This window comes from Lepisosteus platostomus, chromosome 13 (assembly GCF_059453375.1).
Source record: "Lepisosteus platostomus isolate fLepPlt1 chromosome 13, fLepPlt1.hap1, whole genome shotgun sequence".
NCBI classification, from domain to species: domain Eukaryota; kingdom Metazoa; phylum Chordata; class Actinopteri; order Semionotiformes; family Lepisosteidae; genus Lepisosteus; species Lepisosteus platostomus.
The window spans coordinates 4,920,458-4,933,294 of NC_142623.1; the positions used below are offsets into that span (position 1 = coordinate 4,920,458).

General features: G+C 39.7%; 1 protein-coding gene across 6 annotated transcripts in view; it reads right to left on the minus strand.

The window, feature by feature from the left end:
- Positions 1-12,837, minus strand: part of eva1ba (eva-1 homolog Ba (C. elegans)) — a 39,997-nt gene that overhangs the window by 9,298 nt on the left and 17,862 nt on the right. The window contains exon 1 of one of the 6 annotated variants that reach the window (XM_088602739.1): positions 10,034-10,376. The exons of the other annotated variants lie outside the window; for them this stretch is intronic. The gene's annotated coding sequence lies outside the window, so the exon portion shown is untranslated. Of the gene's footprint in view, positions 1-10,033; positions 10,377-12,837 lie in introns of those variants that run through there. 6 annotated transcript variants of the gene reach the window in all.

Below are 12,837 nucleotides of genomic sequence, written 5' to 3' on the forward strand. Positions count from 1 at the left end.
ATTTGCAACTAGAGGTGCAATTTCATGTTAATTTGAAATTTAAAGCAGAGTAAATCTCATCAGTAATGGGAATTTGCCTAAATGAAGTGAATTTAAGCAAAAACATGGTTAATGTGTGGAGTAAATAAAACTATTTCAGATAACTTCTACAGAGCAGAATCCCATTTAGATGTGCAAAAAAAGCTAAAAAAAACAAACAAAACTATTCATAAACAGTTTAATGCAATGGTCTACTGTCACGTATTACAGAATTTAACACCGCTGATGTTTAGAGTTTATTTAGGGATTTACCCCTGACTACATTTCCATCTAACGTTAACGGGATAGCACCCGGTTTACTGCTTTTCACACAAGGCCAAGATAAGGCCCTGCTCTCACTCGAATGGCAAACTCACAGCCCAAAAACAAAAAAACAGAAACAGATTTTTTGATTCCTAAAATTGTTCAGCGACCGCAAGAATTCCTGGCACGGGAATAGCCTGCTTGAGGTCATAATGGCGTGTTGTCCCTGTGAAAGGCTTAATTTATATTTCATTTTATTTCAAAACTTGGACCCTTAAATGTTGCCATATGTTGCTCACTAAGTCGAGGCGTTCTGGAAGGTGTCTTTTCTTGCAAGGAGTCTACTTCATCATCAAAAACGATAGGGAAGAAAAGTGCCTTTTCATGCTGTGGGTTCCTCTGTGGATGAATTGTAAAGGAATAACTTTTCAGATGTTCCTTTACAACTGCTTGAGTTCAGCTTTTCACTGGAAGCAAATGATGTCCCCTGCAAGTGAACACACCTAAACTCCGGGAGCATTCAGGGAGTGATCCCAGACGCTCATCCCAGGAGGGTTACATCTTCTGTCAACATGTTGTGAGAGAAGTGTCTAAGCTATTTCAAGTCTCTTACAGGAACTCACAGAAGAAGCCACCAATTTTATGGCATTTAAGTCTGTCTATAAAACTATATTTACAGTGTTGCAAATAAAAAGTTCTGCAGACGCCAAACCAAAATACTTCTTCATAAGAATTTGAATTCTGTTTTTCGATCCTTTTGGGGATTTTGGGCACACAGACCTAAAATTATTTTTTAACAAACATTTTTGTTTTTTTAACTAAAATGTTTTTTTTTTAGCTCCAACAGTAAAATTCATCTGTATCAGATAGATAAAATCAGTTAAATATTTTTGCATCAGATAGAATATGTATCAAAAGTTGAATTCCATGGGGTTCAACAGTTGGCCACTCCACAGTTCGCCTTCTGAAAATGACGGTTTATGGAGTAAACTTGGAGCTCCTACAAACACTAGAAATATAGCATGTGGGTCTTTAAGGAAATGGGTTTAACATCACTTCATTCTTTCTGAAACCAGAAGAAACATTGTAGATTAAATGTGAAAACCAGTGTGGAAAGATTATTCTCCACATCTTCGGAAAGTCACAGGAGAAATAAATGTATTTGTCTCGCCTTTGCTGTCTCTTGTTTTGATAGCTCAGAAGAACAAAATAAAAGCTTTAAATTGCCAGTTACTCTTGCGTGCTCATCCTGCTCCTAGTAATTTATCTATTCCTAAATTTCATTGAAAAAGACCTCGGAGAGCTGTTGGTTAATCAATACGAATGCAGTATGACTTGAAATGACTTCTGTTAGTTCAGATATTGAAAAACATCCATAAAATGATGAAATCTTCTATAATATCAAATATATCCAATACATACAGTTGCAATTATCAAGGAAATTATATAAAGACATTGGTATGTACATAAATAACTAAAAGGAAAAAATACATATTCTGTCTATGGAAAGCATCTCCTTGATGTAGAACATTTTGCTGTGGGAAAAAAAGTTTTTCTTTAAAATCTTGTTTCTTTAAAGGCTCATGATGCATTAATTATAAATAATGTTAAAAATAATAGCAAATATTAGCTATGTATTTTAAAATACATTAAAAGGAATTCTGAGGCCTTCATTCGCAGCTGCACCAGCTTCAGCATGGCCTTGCTCACGCACACTCATAAACATGTTCACATCGGCTAAACTGCTGCACGCCACGCAGACGTACTTCAGATGAAGATTCATTGAAAAACGATTCAAAATATTTATAGAGGGCATTTCTGAGCCTGAAGAATTGTTTCTGCACATTTGGTAACAATTCTGCAACAGCTTTTTTGAAGTGACTAAGAAGATGTTGCTGCTCTGGAGTCAGTCCAGAGAAGGACAACCAGACACATTCTTCTGGGCCTGAAGGAATGTCCTCCACTGACAGGCGAAAAGAACTTAACTTTTTTAGTCTCGTCCAGAGCAGACCTTGAGCGAATTGATTCAAGGATTCAAATAATCAGACTTCTTTTCAATAAGACAAACCAGAAGTCACAAGTGACCCTTACAGGCAACTGCAGCATATCTGAGAACAAGTCACTTTTTTGTGAGGCCATGCTGTCGAAGCTGATGCCCTGACTTTTTTCAAAACACAGCCAGTTCAGATCCTCAGTTCACTTAGCCTCTAGCAATCAAATGAGCCACATTTACAGTATAACGTTTCTTATGGTATTCATTTACCTGATGCACTTCCAGTTAAACAACCTATCTGCAATCTATTAACTGCAGTTTGGAATATTGCATTGTGGAGAGAAATCAAACCTGTACAGTTCTACCAAGGTGAAATAAAACTTCATGCTTTATATAATGTTAGACTAGAGAAACCTTAAATAACAAAAGGTCCAGATACAAAGGATTCACATTCGGGGATTAATGAACTGTTTGAAGCATAAAGAAAAGGCACCATTGCACTACATCCCTGACAAAACAAGCATAATGACCCCACTTAGACAACAAATTAACGCCATTGTTCTCACTGGGATTACGCTGCTCTCCTGACATTAATCCACAACTGACAGGCAACTATGATTCAGCCCCTGTTAAAAACTGAGAAGTAAAAACACAGATGAAACCAACCTGGCTCCCAAGATAACAGTAATCAGGGACCAGCAGCTATCTGGGGCCCCAGACTGCCTGCCCTTGCTCAGCGGAAGCACATTAACTGGGAATAAGGTTGATGTAGGGCCGTGCAAACAAACCTTAAATCACAAAAGGGGAGGTGGTAATTTCCGCGCTATAAAGTTATATAGGTTATTTCTAAAGAAGCAAGTATGAGTATATGTTGAAATATTTACTCCTTCATGTGAAAATTGCATTTGTGCTTATAATAGAGGCTTTTTAACCTTGCAAGTTTTTTTCTTTCTTCTTCCTTTTTTTAGATTTTCTTCTCATAATGTCTTTAAAGCACAAAACTGAGATGAAGCTCAGCGTATGCGTTGCTGCCCTGAGCCACTGCTCGGCCAGTATCTGTTACTAGAAGTGCAATTATTTATTGTGAAAAGGAGTCGGACATGTGGATGCCATCAGTTCTCTGACCTCCCCCGCTAGGTGGGGGTGATCCTGTAGATTAATGGCAGCTGCGGAACTCTAGTGCCGAGCTCATTAACAACTGCAGGCTGAAATCAAGCAGTTTTTCTCTCACTTTCTCCAGCATAGACCTGTCTGAAATGCATTTCTACTTCTCTTTCCTGGCAACCTGTCACAACATAGTTTTGCGTTGACATCACTCCTTTTGATGGCTTTTACTTTCTGCTTTTCATCTCCACTGCTATGATGTTGCATTTCACTAAGCCAGGTATCAAAATAGTAGTACCCTTTTTTGATGCCTGGCCTAGAATAATCTACTGTGTCTGTGTGTAGAAATATATGCCAGGCACAATGCCTAATCAGCACTGTATATAACATGCCCCAATGACAATAGACATTCACCATACACCATGAGAAAGGAGATCACAAGCAGCAAAAGTGCATTGGAATGGACAGTTATGTTTGACTCAGACAGTATTGGAATCAGATGTGCAGTTGTTGCTGACAATGTATTTAAATTGATTTTTAATTTGGATTCTTTTTCCCAGCCACCATCAGTAAATCACAGCATGATTCCAGACACAACCCTTGTGCCCTGCACGGGGGAAAGGAGGATGAGGATGGGGTGGAAACCAGGAGGAGCACGAGCAGAAGCTGCTGTCATGATGCTGCCAGTCTCCCAGGACCCACAGGTGAATGAGCTTCAGCTGGAGGAGCGATGCAGCTCTCACTGGGTGCACTGCCAACTCAAAGGAGACAGGACGGTCCCCAGTGTTGCTATTGTGATGCCAGCCCAGGAAGCCTTGGCCAGCCTGAACCTCTCCAGCCCTGACAGTACTTGCGCTTGTGCAATCTTATTGCATGAGAAGAACCCAAGCCTGTCATTTAGAGATCGTTAATTAACATGGATCTGAATCTTCAAAAACTGGATCACAGCAGCTCATGGTAAGCTCATGTTCCATGCCATTAACATTGTTACTTCTATAAAGCTAGGATGCCACTTTCTGCAATGAAAAATGAAAGATCTAGTAGGATTATGTATTAACTTTAAATAAAAAGGCTAAAATTTCAGAAGGAGACAGCCAGAGAACTGTGTTCCTGCTCAAGAAGGAATATTTTCTATTTTTCTTTACACTGTTAAGTGTGGCTGCACAAGCTCTGCAGAGTCTCCACATACTTGGCAAAGTCCTTCTTTACTCTTCTTCATAGCAGTGGGCCTGACATGGACTTTGCTAATTTGACAATAACCACATACTGAAATGCACGTATCTACAGAAATGCTCGACACGTTCTGTGGAGGAAGGAAAGATAACGCAAGAAGTAAATAACAGCAATACAGCATGTGGAGGCTCAGAAGAGAATGTGTACATGTTTTCAGGTTCCAGCAGGTATGTTTGTGATGCAAGAAGTGAACCAGAGGTAAATCTATAGTCACTGGAGGAATAGAGGCACAAGTCTGAGGTTAATAGGAAGCAGATGTCAGGCTGTTGAGTGAAAAAAAGATACGGAAGCTTTTCTGAAGAGAGTAAGAAAAGTTTTGACGTGAAAAACATTCTTCCCTTGCTTTTCTCGCACACTGTATTACAAGGATTTAACCTTTTTCATCACTGCTCGTCCTTGACTTTCTGGGTCTTGAGTAGGAGGTTTAGTATTTTTAGTACAAAATATACACCTTGATAATACAGTATCACTGTGTATTCCACAGGATGATAAAAGTAATGTGATTACTCTGTTTTCAAAGTGTGGATGTTTCGCAAAAGAATTAATTAGTTGCAAGATATTTGTACTTAAATGTACACAAATGATTTTAGTTGAAGTGTTTCACAAGTGAACTGTTTGCCTGATAAGGTCAAGACATAAAAAGTTACAACTTAATGAATCATTACACAGCCCTTGAAATCTGTCAATTTGGCGTAAACTTTAAAGAGTGACTGATTTTGGCAGCAGACCATTTTTGTTCAGCTGCGCAAGCAATATGATCCCAAGGTGATCCTGACAGTAGCTGCATAAAAAAATGCATGATCTCATCTGAAGCTTAATCTTGTCCACGTGTATAAACCCAACGTACAAAAGATTAAATTTTGTGGGACTCTGAATACACAGAATGTATGCAATCAAAATGTAAGTGTTTAATGATGGCACAGCACATCATCTTTAAGGATGCCTCAATTGCAATGGGCCAAACTGTAAGATTTACACTCAAAGGCTCCAAATCTGCATGTACTCATGTGTGTACAGGAGTCCTACATTGGCCAAGGGCTCCAGTCATTCCTGTCAGTACCTTCACAGATGGATCAAAAACTGAGTTACAGTGTTTGTGCACTTTTTTTTCATTCCCAATGTACAGATATAGTGTTTACCTAATACATTAAGTGTGTTTGGAGTCAGTCAGTAGTCTTGCAAAAGTTTTTTGCAAAAAATCAGAGTGAAGTGAAGACGTTGTGAAAGGTTTCTTAAACCGTGACGCAAATGCTTCAGATTCATACAGTAGCACTCGTTTGGGAAACCACTGGAAAAGTACAGACACAGTGCTGATTCACCTTAAGGATTTCATGAGGACATGCATTACTTTAAGCTTTCATCTAAACCTAAAGGATCTTTTCCTACATTGCCGTTTTGTTTTTAAATGCTCTATCTTCACAGCACAGAAATTAACAACTACTGATGCAGGAAGACTGAATTTGGGCAAAATGCAGCAGGTTTTGGGGATATTATCCCCATGGTCGGGGTTTTAGAAAAATTGCATAAGAAATTTGGTCATGTAGAGCACCATACCAATAAATGGGAACTAATCCCAACATTAGGCAAAACTACAATATAGGAACACTGAGGAGTAGGGGAAAATTTCAAAAGTGTAACAGAGATACACACACCTACCATAAGGTTACAGTTATCAACTGGATGATTTTTATAAGGGTATGCATGAATTAAAAGCCACATTTTAACAAATGCAGAGATAATGCTGGATTACATTCATTTTTCCTTCTCCTTTGGAACCCCCCATGCTGGTCTTAAAGTAATTCTTCAGCATTTCATCTGGAATCATTCGCAATGTTGGTTGGAGAAATCTGCAAAAGCAGTGCAGCGGTGAGCTGGTTAAACACCCTCACAGCCCACAGAAGGGGGCATGTGTGCCGAGCAGAATAATCGCTGCTCCTCTGACCCAGAAAAGATAACACCTTGGTAGGAGTCTCACAGATCATTTCACAGAAAAGTCAAACAATCTTTTTACCATCCATCTACCACACATGACATGTTCACGGCGTGTTGTGTGGGGATGTGTGCTTACAAGGCTAACAGTTATACCCCCGACTTCCCATCTGACCATAGCTACACTCTTACACCATTTCATGAAAGTCAAACCTAGTTTTCAAAGATGGATTCCTGAACTGTTCAAACCAGCTGTTGCCTCCATTACATGTTAAAGAAAACTAGACTCACAATGTCTATTCAAGGGATTGCAGAAAATGCAGTAAAACAAATGCTCAATATTCTTTACATTCTCTTCCAGAAAAAGCTAACAGCTTTTCGTCTATCGCTAAATTGAAAGAGTTAAAAGTCTTGGGAAAAACTTTAACATTTTAAAAACTGTGCCACGAAGTGAGGAGATGTATCCATCATCAGTGGTTTCTACTTCAAGTGACTTGAATAAAATCAGATTCATTCCCTATGAATGTGACTTGATTAAACAGATGACTATTTTGTGGTTTTAAAACAATATCAGAGATAAATGGTACCCTTTTGGATTTATAGGAAGTGTCTTGATGGCATTGTTTTTGATGGATTTCTAAAAATCTTGTTGCAAAATAGGGTAGTAACAATAATCATGTGAGACTAAATGCATTCCAATGCGTTTAAAGGACATTATGATGAAAGTTGGTTCTAGAGCTGCTACTAAAGAGGGGAAAGTTGGTACTGGTAGTTCTTCATGAACCAAGTATCTCCTGGTTAAATATTACACCTTTGACCATTAGGATCTAGTATGCTGTGTAGATGCAATTTAAGGGAAAATTGAGCTTTCAGCTCTGTGTAAATTTCCTGTTAGGGACCCTTCAATCCTTCATGCTTCAAAGATCAAAGATCACTGGGTTTAGACTTGAATCTAAAGTGAAGGATTGACCTCTGACCTCCAAATCTCACAGAGTATGTTAACTACCAGGCTGACTGATAAGGCTGACTGCATGCAAACAAAGTGTGGGGACCGGGGACAAGGGAGAGACCTGCCTGGTTATGAAAGAGGCGTGTGTATTGGGGGTGGGGCTTTTTTCTTGTAAGGGAGGAATGTGTTAATGGGGTTGGTAGATAGAACGTCCATTAAAGACCTGACATCAGAGCTGTAACGTCTGCGTTTGCTCCCAGAGCAATACACAACCAGGGCTGGATTCCTCAGATATACTCCTTTGGACTTTAAGAAAGACCAAAGACAGTGTTGCTGAATGTGCAAATTATTTTCAATAAATCACTTAAATTTGTCAAAATACAGTATTAACGGGGGTGTTTACTTTTATTAAGGATAAGGTCGACTTATGCATCACTGCCAGTTGTGCCGGCTCAAAGTATTCAGCAGCTGTTCACAGTGCCTGGGGCATGCCACGTTCCTCTTCCTTCTGATTTCTCTGACTGAAAATACGGGTTGAAGAAAGTAACTTGAGTCACTTGACAAATGCCTGAAAGAGCTTTTCACCTTAAGTAGCAGGGGTCTGCAACCTGCGGCACGCAAGAGGACCTTTAAGGGCATGTCCAATAAAGGCCTCATAGGCCAGGAAGAATTTAAGATAAAAAAGATTACAACTGTGCTTGACTTTCCTGAAACTCTTTACAACATGTTACACCATGAAATGCCTTTGGCATAGAAAAAAAACCCGATTCACTTAGATTATTTACTTGCAATGTTCCAGTCCTGTTTTGGCTGTTCAGCATGGCTAGCCTATCGTTTTTACAAGAAGGCTCGCAGTCCGTGCAGTTGACAACCTTCCAGTGTCTTTACGGCGTTTATGGCACGCTTTGCACAGTCATAACGCAATAAAAAAAAACTTTTATCAGAAAAAGGAGGAAACTACCCCCGAACTACATGCGAAACAGCATCAGACTTTTCTTTCAGGATTCAAGATTTTCGGCACCTTGGCCCGCTGTTTTTTCTTTTTAAACCAGACAGCTTCGATAGCAGGGACGGGGATTTCTCTGTTTCAGTGGGTATTGAGGATTTTGAAATGCACCGCAGTGAAGTTAGCTCGATGTTTAATATTCGCTCGGTTTTCATTTTTTGGAACTTCAGTAGCGTCAGAACGAAATCACTGGAGATGTCCGACTTCTTTCAAAAGTTTCACTTAACCGTTTAAACGCTCATATATTTTCGAGACACGGTATTTCAGATGTTACGAGGAAAATACACACATTTCAAACTACGTATGTTTAAAAGATCGCTGAAAGCTGTGGGACGTTTTTTCAGCATTTGGATCAATATTGTGAGAACAAGGATTTTCGCAGATGAAGTTCATTCTTTGTCCTTTCTAAACACTTCAGGCTTGCGTGCTGCTTAAAGTCTCAAGCTACGTCAATGGTAAGACGTGCATATTAATTTATATATTATTATATCTGAATAGTATTTTTATTACTCGAAATGTAAGTAGGGCTGTTATTTACATTAAAGAAATGACCAGTAACACGCAAATCCTTAAATACAAGTGTGAGAATGTACTCTTGGCACGCCCCCTCTGAAAGATTAACGACCCCTTTTCGCCGAGCAATCTTTTCCCAATTCCAGAGTCTAGATCCGGAGACATGCTGAATTTCAGTATCAAAACGAAACTGGGTTAAAAGCAATATCTAACGAGGAGTTGCTCATGCTTGGCATAGTGCGACCACAATAATTTCCCCTTTTACACTCCTCCTGCTGAACTGTTTTGATAATGATGGTAATTAATCCTGCTGAACGCAGCTTTCAGATCCAGCTCTTGGCAGTGAGGAATACAAGCTACTGGGTGTCAGCTTTAGTCCTCACTATTTTCAGTCCATTTGCATTCACACCATCAAGATTCCAGGACTTCACAAGCAAGTTGTTTCAGAGTACAATATGAGGCTTCTGACTTTTTTTCCTAAAATCAACTATACATATACAACTATAAATGCAAAGCAATTGTGAATGTAAAGTACCACTGTGTACCTATTGAAAACCTCACTCCTCACAGAGCAAAACAGCACATATAGACTCACAAAGTCATTCTGCACCAGCCAAACCACTGAATGTATGAATCACCGATACTTTTAGGAACAGGCATTTCTGTCATCTATAGAAATCTTCAGGTACAGTACGTACAGTACATTGCAATTTAGTTTTCCTGAACGCTAGCCAGACAGCACTGAAAAAAAACAATTTAAAATGGTGAAACGTCTGCACAGGAGAATTCATTCAGTTACATGGAACTACTTTGAGGGGCATGACCACAATGATTGAGGTCTTTTCCAGCAGTTCAAAATGGAAAAAAAATGATAACAGAAAAGAAATCTGAACCCAGCACCTTGTCTTCAGCAAGTAAAGGGTTAACATTCCCAGAATTCATTAATACAACAATAAAGCAACACTGAAGATGAAGAGAAAACTACCAAGAGGGAGAAAAGAGGAAGATTTTCACAAACACTTACCAAAGGTTACAGCCACCAACACGATGCTGGCGGAGGACAAATTTATAAAAACAAATGTCTGCAAAAAAGTAGGTACCTCCACCTTCTTTTTTTTCAGAGGGCAAATAGGTAACTCTGGTTAAAAAACATTTTACAAAATTGAGTTTTTCAGAGTTGTGGCTGCAACATAAAACAAGCACAGAAAAAAGTGGCAAATTGTCCACACGTTTCTGGTGTGTCTCTGCTGTGCTCCCGGACTGTATCTGATCTGCGAGTCTCCCTGACAGAGGCAGGCAACTAGAGGCTGGGAGGAGGTGGTTACTTCCTTCCAGATGTTCAGATGCAGTAATGAGTTGAGCGCTGAGCTACACACTGAAGCCACAGGAAAAGCTGTCATACAATACCTTCCACACACACACACAAAAAAGAGGCAAAGCCAAACATGGGCAGGGGGGAGTACTTCCCTTCTGTTGTCAAGGAAACTGCCAGGAAAACTACGGGCTCATTAACTGGACTAAGTTTTTCCTTTCATTTAAAGTTTCCCGAGTGTGAATCAAACATTCCGCAGTATCTCCAGGCTGCCCTTTTGGTAAAAATCATGTGTAAATATTAAGGGTGTCCACTCATCATAAATATATTGTTTATGGCAATGAAGGAATAGAAGTGATATACAGTATATTTATAGTACAGCACTCATAAAGTCAATTTAATATTTTGTTACAACATCCCATAGACATATTATTTAAAGGGGCTTTCCACCCCACTCGGAACTGTGAAGTGTTTCCCGAAAGCACAACAAAAATTGTCCCTAAAGCCTGAGCCTCAGGACCTGCAAAGTTTTGATTAAGCCATTGAGAGTACCCATTTAACATGAATCTGCTAAAGACTCCTTGGAGGATACGCATGCTACTGAACAGGCTAATTAATAATAATTTGGATTTTACCATTTCAGTCATTGACATTTAGCAGTGCATATCGAGGCCATATTCAAATAGAGTGGAGGCAACAGAGCAGGGTGGTTTTGCAAGTAAATGTTATTTTTCTGTAAGTGTAATGTGTGTTTAGCAAAGCAGAGCCTTGCTGTCTAATGTGAGAGCTGATTGTGTGCAATGTCAGATAGAGAGGGCACTCGAAACTGCAGCTTGTATAGAACATCATTAAAAAAAGGATCAGTTCTTCACACGCACCCCACAGACCCCAAAGGAGCTTCCTTTGTGCCTGATTGTCATGGCGACACAATGTTTGCTCTTCAAACACAATAGCTTCCACTATATTATCTGCAAACACTGGGAGTTGCTGTGTGGGGGTGAGTTAATATCCTCCAAGGGCACAGCTTGAAATATACTGTAAATCTGGTTACCCTGAAGGGCACAAATTTCCACGTCTAAACCTGACAATACCTGCCCGTGGAAGTGCTTTCATTATTTGGGAACAGATCTTTCGACCTGTCTCCTCCAGGGAGGTCTGTCATGTTTCCGAATCCATGCCAGCAGCTTGGTGTTGTGTTTTGGGCATGAAACTGAGACAGAAACAGCCATAAAGCCCGGCGTGAGATGATAGAGTCCCCAGTACGACATTTAATTAAACTTGTGTCGGACACAAGAATGACAGTGTGACCCCACCAACTCTGTCCAGTTCTCAGACTTCTTGCCTTCATGTTCTTTATTGAGTTCCAGGAATTTAAGTGGTGAAAACCAATTGGAAAATCAAAATATAAAACAGGCAGCTCAGTCAGCGAGCACAGTGAAAGATGCTAATTTCTATATTTTTTATATTTGTTTAATTTTACAAATCAAGATCAAAAAGGATGTCCTGAAGCAGCAGTCTGCACAAAATCATCTGTTTTGAGATTCGCCACTTTTATGGATGTTCACATTTTGTACTGGTCACAGTTCTACAGAGTCTTGCATTTGCAGGGCGGAGCGGTGGCTCTGTGGCTCAGGATCAGTGCCTGTGGCTGGAAGGTTGCTGGTTTGTGTCCCATGGCCGGCAGAGGAATCCTACTCCGTTGGGCCCCTGAGCAAGGCCCTTAACCCCAGCTTCTCCCGAGGTGCTGTGTAAATATCTGTCCCTGCGCTCTGACCCCAAGCTTCTCTCCCTGTCTGTGTGTCTCATGGAGAACAAGTTGAGGTATGGGAAAATACAAATTCCTAATACAAGAAATTGTATATGGCCAATAAAGTGATCTTATCTTATCTATTTGATTTAAGGAGGGTAAAAAAAACTACCTGTAATAGTCCAGGAGATGTCAGACTCAGGTCTATGCTAACGATTGCTTTGTGCTGCAAGCCATTCTGTAGGTCTCTCAAGAGAGAGGCTCTTTTTAGATAAGCGTATTTTCATTTTTGTAGAAGAAAGTACAGAACTGTAAAAAACAGCGCTTGTAATTGCAGAAATGTAGGCCTTCTGATACCATGGAAGTGATGTTTAAAATGTTCTTGAAATTCTGTCTACAAGTCTTTGAACTGCCAGCTAGTTTAGACACCCATCTCTTGGACACGTTGAAGAGAGAACGCTTGACTTCTTTATAAGGCATTGTAGTTTGTTTTTTTTAGTCCGATTTCAGCTCTAATTCTTGCTCCTTATTTGATTAAAAAAACAAATGTTAGGAGCAAATAAGGCACCCTTCCAATGATCTTCATTATTAAAGTAAATATTCTGAGTTCTGTGATCTGTTTGCAGCAGCAGTTAATCTTTCTGTTCCAGTTGAGAGTTTTGAACTGTTCTGGATTTCTCTGCACAGTCCACTCACAGCTGGCAGATGTCCACTTGTCTGTGATGTTGATTCAATGTCCGTAAAGCAGGAGTTTTTCAAGCAAAAAATA